The sequence below is a fragment of the Erpetoichthys calabaricus genome, chromosome 2 (assembly GCF_900747795.2).
Source record: "Erpetoichthys calabaricus chromosome 2, fErpCal1.3, whole genome shotgun sequence".
Lineage (NCBI taxonomy): Eukaryota > Metazoa > Chordata > Cladistia > Polypteriformes > Polypteridae > Erpetoichthys > Erpetoichthys calabaricus.
In genome coordinates, this window is record NC_041395.2 from 138,644,616 (window position 1) to 138,652,890 (window position 8,275).

At 36.9% G+C, this 8,275-nt stretch overlaps 1 long non-coding RNA gene across 2 annotated transcripts in view; it reads right to left on the reverse strand.

Annotated features, from left to right (window-relative positions):
• LOC114642969 (uncharacterized) overlaps window positions 1–8,275 on the reverse strand; it is a 76,622-nt gene that overhangs the window by 20,453 nt on the left and 47,894 nt on the right. The window lies entirely within an intron of this gene.

Genomic DNA, 8,275 nt, shown 5'->3' on the forward strand with positions numbered 1-8,275 from the left:
GAACCCAGGACCCACTGCACCAGCATAGGGTCTAACAATGGGTCCAAGGATTTCATCCCGATACCTAATGGCAGTCAAGTTGCCATCGTCTAACCTGTAGAGGTCTGTGCATCTCTCCATGGATGTGCCTCCCCAGGCCATCACTGACCCACCACCAAACCGGTCATGCTGAACAATGTTACAGGCAGCACAACATTCTCTACGGCGTCTCCAGACCCTTTCATGTCTGTCACATGTGCTCAGGGTGAACCTGCTCTCATCTGTGAAAAGGACAGGGTGCCAGTGGTGGACCTGCCAATTCTGGTATTCTATGGCAAATGCCAATTGAGCTTGACAATGCTGGGCAGTGAGCACAGGGCCAACTAGAGGACGTTCTGTCATCCTGTCTGTTTCTGTTGTTTGGTCAGAGACATTCACACCAGTGGCCTGCTGAAGGTCATTTTGTAGTTCTCTGGCAGTGCTCATCCTGTTCCTCCTTGCCCAAAGGAGCAGATACCAGTCCTGCTGATGGGTTAAGGACCTTCTGCGGCCCTGTCCAGCTCTCCTAGAGAAACTGCCTGTCTCCTGGAATCTCCTCCATGCCCTTGACACTGTGTTGCGAGACACAGCAAACCTTCTGGCAATGACACGTATTGATGTGCCATCCTAGAGAAGTTGGACTACCTGTGCAACCTCTGTAGAGTCCAAGTATCGCCTCACACTACCAGTGGTGACACTGACTGTAACCAAATACAAAACTAGTGAAAAAACAGTCAGAAAAGGTGAGGAGGGAAAAATGTCAGTGACCTCCACCTGTTAAACCATTCCTGTTTTTGGGGGTCGTTTCATTGTTGCCCATCTAGTGCACCTGTTGTTAATTTTATTAACACCAAAGCTGAAACTGATTAACAACCCCCTCTGCTACTTAACTGACCAGATCAATATCCCAGAAGTTTCACTGACTTGATGCTATACTCTAATTAAAAAGTGTTCCTTTAATTTTTTTGAGCAGTGTAAATACACATACACGGTACATATATTAGTCACACATGCATGAGCAGGGGACATTCTCAGGGCTGGTGTATTGATGGTAATTCAGCTGCGAGTCAAGAAGGGGCACTGTCATTCACATCTTCTCCTTATTCATCCTCAGACCAGAAGCCACGCATGTGAGGATCTCTGATGCCACATCTACTTCCTCTCCTAGCCTTACCTCTTTTGGTATCGAAGTCATATACAGGCCAACATGTCTGAATAGTTGTCATCAAAAAATGTATTATTTTGTTTCAACTTTCTCATTTTTACCTTGTGTTTTCCATGATTATGTGTTATATATATATATTCACATATGCCATAAACAATTCTGTCAAAAGAATTATGAAATAAAGAGTTTCAATTAAAGCTGTCTATAGTGTGTTCCATTTCATCTTTAAAATGCATCAACAGGAAGTCTCAGTCTTTCAACTACATGATGTGTGCACTGTTAGCTCGTAGGTCTTCTTAATTCCTATATGTTAAACAATGTTGGAAGAGAAGTAAACAAAAAATAAAACTGTAGTCAAGGAGCCAAAATGTAGCACACATGAATTCATTTTGTAAGCATGTTGTAGTGTGTAATAAAATTTAGTTAACTATGCCTACTTGTAGCCTTTTTAACCCCAATAAAAAAGCCACTAAGTACACTGCTCACTCAGTCTCTATACTCCTTCAGAAAGTTTGGAGTTACATGATTTCTTTCATTATAATGTCCGGATGCTTTGCTCATTTTTGGAGGCAACCCCCTTAATTACAAGTCTTGAATACTCTGGAGAATGTGGGTTTTCTTGGTCTCTCTCCCTCAGCATATCCCATCAAAATGAGAGGGAAGGATGTGTAAGGTTAACCAGACAGAATATATTTTCTCTCCCCAGTCTCCAGAAAAGTAAAGGCTGAAAAGTACACCCTTTTGTGCTTAAACTTGTTAATCTTCTGCCTTGCACGGTGTTAGGTGGAGATGGCATTTTCATTCTGTGGTAGACCTACTGACTTATACCACTGAAGAAAACTAAATATCTGACTCCAAACATCTTGGCTAATCTAAGGGTTAGAGAGGTAGGGACCATGCATTGATGAAAAATAGCTAAATATGTATGGAGTACAGTATTGTTTTACTCTTTATTTATTAATTTCTCTACAGCAGCTTGCCAAATGACTTTGGACATGGAACATGTGATGCAATACATAAATAAAAATCTACCACTCAATAGTCCATTTGCAGAAAAATTTTGGGTAAGCATCCGCCAATGTGTTTCAAAGAATGCTACCCCATATGAAATAATCCTTTTGACATTTTGTTAGCACAAACTCATTTAGTACACCCTTGACTTATGAACAAATGTCCCAAACATTTAATAAGATACTAAACAAAAAGGAGGTCACCAATGTAAAAGTAGAAAGCGTCCACATTGCAGTAAATATTCACCAGAATGACTGCTGGAGATTCAATGCAAATCTACTACAGTTGGAAAAAGTTATGTATCTTAATATTCCATACTACTATAATGTATATTTCTGGTTAAGGTTATTAATTTAGCATATGTTATTATGTAAAACTTCAAATTATAAGTACCTTGTACAATTCCTTTAATATTTCTATAACTGATACATGGTTGGCGTGTGACTTAATAAAGTTACATAGTGGGTCTGTGGAGATTTAATAAGACTGCATTTGTTTTTATATATACTGACCTAAAAATGCTACCATTGAAATGAAGAGTTGATACACATGGGGTCATTAATATTGGGTATAATTACTATTGCTAAAAATTCAAATGGCTATGTATTGAGGTATGGAATCATACAGGTACCAGATTTTTTCCTGTGGCACAAGGAAGTAGTGAAGCAAACAGTAGCTGGCATTTCATATGTCCTCCATCTGAATATCCAGGAAATGATGCCCTCATTATCAAAGTATTTTCGAAAGTTGACATGCAAGTATGTGGTCAGGTTTTCTCTTTTTTTAAAAAATGGCAGCAGACAGGTTTGCTATAGAGAGCGATACAGTACAATGAGCAAAGGACCCCCAAGTCCATTGCCTCTTTGGTTCAAAAAGCCCTTATGGTAGCTGCACATTTGAAAACATATTACAGTTTATAGTCAATGTCATCACACCCCATGGCACCAACTCCTCTGGAAGTGCTGCATTTGGGATTCCACTGATCCTCCCAACATGTTGTTCCTCTGGCCTTATACATTCTGATGGGCGTAAGTTTCCCCTCAATTGTTGTTTACAGCAGTGTTCCATTATCATAAACGTATTTTGATCATTTACCATGATAACAGTAGGTGATTACTGATAATTACTGTAGTTGTCTTCACTAAGCCCAACAATTCAGCACTTGTTGAATTCAGTCATTTGTTTGGATGTGTAAGGTGTGCTGTAATGTAGGACAATTCTTCCAATATCATGATGATCTGTTCCTGTCTAGACTTTTCATGACAAGTCTTCTGTGTGGCTTTCTAATGGCAATCATGAGATTAATGACCATGCAAATCTGATTATTTTCATACCTGGCTATGCTGCTCTGCTATGTCTGTTTGCATGTTAAATTGAACACAAATTCTGGGTGCGTTCCTGCCTTGTGCCCTGTGTTGGCTAGGATTGGCTCCAGCAGACCCCTGTGACCCTGTTTTAGGATATAGCGGGTTGGATAATGGATGGATGGAAATTCTGGGTGCAAATACTACTTATTAGAGTGAAGCGAAAACATCAACACACTGCAGAGCCTGAAGCAACCATGACTTGAATATCTGTCAAGTATATTAAAAACCATCTGATCTATAATTTGTAAAAAAAAAAAAAAAAAAAAAAAAAAAAAAAATCAAAAAATCATAAAACATGTTTTTGGGACAATCAAATTGCATTTGAAATAGTGAGCACCAGACTTGTTAATGCACTTCTTTCCCATATAAAAGCTGCCTAGCATTTAATATAATTATTTATAACACATATAGTAAGCATTTTTAAAGTAAGCAAGTGTATATGTCTGGTTTAGTTTCTATCCTGTTACAGTGAACTTTAGATAAGCCAGAGTAAAATTCATAAACCACAATGGACCACAAAGGCTACTTAATCCTTAAAGGTATGAATACAAGACAGTACATTTGCATGAAAATATTTCATTAACATGAGTCACTATCAGAGACTAAACTCTATTCTGAGAATGGCTTATGTGATTAGAATTGAAATCAAATGCCGAATGACTTTCTTTTGAATTTTTTTGTATGGATCTACACAAACCACAGACCTTTCAGAAATATGTAGAAAATAACTAGAAAATTCTGCTTGGATTAAAATATTGTATGGTCATAAAAATATTTTGAAGTTGTTATATAAATCAAGGCAAAAAAAAACAAACAAAAGACTCATCAGCTTAAAACAAGAATGAATACATCAGTGAAGATTATTATTATAATGCATTCAATAATAGATCAGGGAATGCTTGCACTTTCTCCTCATGTCTAAATTCATCTTTTCCAAAGCAAATTGTAACATGAAAAATAAATAATGAGAAGACATCAATAAATTAAATCAAAGAGATATCTAAATGAAGTAACTGAAAGGTAATGCTTCAACATATTCTTTGATGAAGGAGTATTTTATTTTGAATCATTAGCTTACTGTATGCAGAATTAAATAAGTGCTAAAAGTAACATTTTATTATTGTTATGCTGAAATATCTATAAAATAGCCTCCTTTCTGCTAATGGAAATGAACCAATTGGCTCCATTACCATGATAATTATGCCTTTCCAGAGCTACTTAACAGATTTCAAAGAAAACTTTTAGGCATTCTTTTCTTCCCAAGAGGGTGAAGTTTTAATGCACTTATTACTCACACATTACAATATTTAACTTAAACAATGTATAAAGTCAGGGTAGTTTGGAATGTATATTTATAGCACTGGAGTTCTAGCGAGTCCTTCATGTAAATCTGGGATAGAATGCCTTCTGTCTAAAGAGTTTTAAAGTACTTAATTGTTAGTGTGTCAGTCTTTCAGGAACAACTGTTTTCTATCTTAGTTCAAATTCTTGTCGTTAAACTCAGTGGCAATGGTAAATTGTCCCAGGGAGACATGCATCGGAATTCTATGTAGATTTCTTTCAAGCACTGCTACTGAAAAATGCACTTTAGCTATCCTGCAACTATGAATTAACTGCATACTAGTAGATTACGCACAAACTACTTGATCTCTGGTAGTTCTGAAGTAGGTTTATTATTTTTTTCCTCCTTTTGTAACTTTTAAAAAGACCAAGTTAAAAATGTTCTTATCATTTGAATAGACCTATCCATTTCACATAAACTAGTGATTATACCCAGTGGTAGCCTAAAGAAAATAATAATTTTGCATTGTCTACACACTTGCTTTTCTCAGCTAATTTTAGATTATGGAATGCAGTGTGTTTCTGGAGACCTTTTTAAAAAATGTAATACCTGTTTTTTTCATCAATGCTGCTGTATGTTCTTGGCAAGGAAACCAAAGCTATAACATTTTAAGGTAATAAGCAATAATGATAATTGTCATTCAGATAATTCTTAGGTTACAAGTTAGAAAAATATTCAAAATAAAACTGTTTTGCTCTATCCCGCTTAGAGTTATTGCCAGCCTATTATTTTTTCTAATTTTAAAAGCACTGACATTTCTCCTTTTGGAATTCTTTAGAAGATTAAATATTGTTAATAAGAAACAAACTTCCAAATAACAATAATGTTTTTATTTTCTGAAAGGTTCTTTTTGGCTGCATTGTAAATTTCATTTGTTCTACTGGTTTATTTAAAGGGATGCAAGTGAGTCTATGATCCTTGGTCATATGGACTGCTCTCCTTTCCTAATTAAATTGAAACTAATGGCTCTTCTTGTGAGCATGTGGATAGGAAAGACCAATGGTCTGGCACAAATTACTTCATTTTTACCTGAACAATAATGTTTATATCCCCAGTCAAAAAACCCCTGGGGATTATTGACCATATCCAGCACTCAATAAAATTATTTGGATTCTCAATTACTGCCATATTCAAACTGACAATTTTGGATGTTACAGAAACTATTACATATATACCTGCTAGCCTGCTGATGCATTATCCATGCACTCACTCACCTTCCAAAGAAGTACTTAAATAACGTTTCACTAACAATGAATACTTCACAAATCTGAAGTATGTGTTGAAATATTAGCCATATTAAAAACGTAAACACAAGTACAAAAGTTTACTAGCACTTGTAGAAAATACACAAAAATTCTTTATATACAGGTCTCCATGTTTCACAGTGATAGTTTTAATGCGGTCAGGTTAAATGACTTCCTCCAAGTCCTCAAACCTGCTTAATTCAAATCAGGATTATGGAGGGCCTACAACCACAAATCACCAGTTCATCACATGGCCCACTCATGTGCAGATCCACATTCGCGTATAGCACTGACAAATTTAGAGTTACCAATTACCTTAACTGACATGCCTTTGAGGAAGTGGCAAGAAAACTAGAGTATCCCAGAGTTAAACCTGAAAGCCATGGAAGAGAAAGTGTAAACTCCACACAGTCAAAGAGATTCGACTTATCTAGTACTAAATGGGGAAAAATAAAGTTCTGTTTATCTATCTATCTAACTTACAGCAACTTTTAAGTTCCTGTTACTGTATATGAAACAGCCACTATTGCAGTGTGAATCAAATAACATCCTTCACTTTTAATTTTTATTTTTCAATTTAAATAAAGGGCACAACAAAAATGAAAGCACAAGAGTGTCTCACAGCTGAACAAGCTACAACTGGTGAGCATTTGTGAGAATTTTGCAAATACACAGGGAATACACAGATAACTTACCAGGGATGAAAAACCAAGCCAATAGGAGTCAGACGATGTTAGGAGCTAGTTAGACCAACAGTTGTCAACTAGCAAAAACATCTAGAAAAGGGCAGTCTGTCAGCCATCCTGAAGTGAAAGCAGAACCCAAACATGAACATTTTGCTGCAGCATCATCAGCAGTCCACTCCAACTCACAGAGGAGTTCCAGCTTCCCTGAACTGCTCTGACATTTGCAACAGAAAATATTAGTTCAATGCTAAACATTCTCTACAGGTTGTGTCTCCTACAAAACTTTTTCTAACAACAGTACATTTCCTGTAATAAACAACTGTACTTGTTAAAAATGCAAGGTTAACAGTGGGGAAAAACATGTTATTAACTGGATAGCCATTAGGTAAACTGAAAATTTGACTGACTTGGTTTGTGTAGACAGTTTGGCTTCTTTTGATTCAGCTTCAGACTTGCCAGGTCCAACTTAAGTAAGACTTTAGGCTCTTAGCATCCAAGTCAACAATCTGGACTTGTAACTGGTACTCAGAAATCAGCAGCATGTCTAAGAGGAGCTCATTATTGGCAATTCCATAGTGTAAAAGGTTAGAATTTCAAATTATGTAAACATATCAGTTAAGGTTAAGATGCCTTCTAGATGCCAAGGTCCCGAACACAAATCACAAACTGGAATCCTTGGACAAGGATAAAGTATCTACCTTTATACTGCATTCAGCTCTTACTATATTTGCTTACAGCAATCTGTGGTATTGAAGAGAAACTTCATATACTGTAAAGCTGCTTACCAAAGCTAAAAGAAAATTTTAGAATGTAATTGTGGCTGACCCCATACTTAGATTATATAGAGGGATGCAGTTTATTCCCTTAAAAAACATCGCTGGTTAACAACCTGATGTGCAGGAGTGCAAAGCCGATGAAAATAACAGATTATTTTTGGGAAAGACCAAAAATGGAGCTGCTCTCCTTTCTAGCTGCAAAAGATCTCATATTTGATCCCAAAACAATACTTAAAATTGCCTGGCTGCACAAATTGGAGCATCATATAAGCATAGTCTTAAAATGTAGATTTATTTTGTATCCAACCTGTTGCTTTTCAGTAGCTGCTATCTTAAATCACAGTTTGGGGCATCTCAAAAACTGATTCATGTAACAACATTGAAATCAGCTCTTACCCAAACTATAGATAGCACTACATCTAGAATTTAAATAGGAACTGCTACCAGGGGTGCCTGTACTAAAGATCATCCATCCATCCATCCATTTTCCAACCCGCTGAATCCGAACACAGGGTCACGGGGGTCTGCTGGAGCCAATCCCAGCCAACACAGGGCACAAGGCAGGAAACAATCCTGGGCAGGGTGCCAACCCACCACAGGACACACACAAACACACCCACACACCAAGCACACACTAGGGCCAATTTAGAATCGCCAATCCACCTA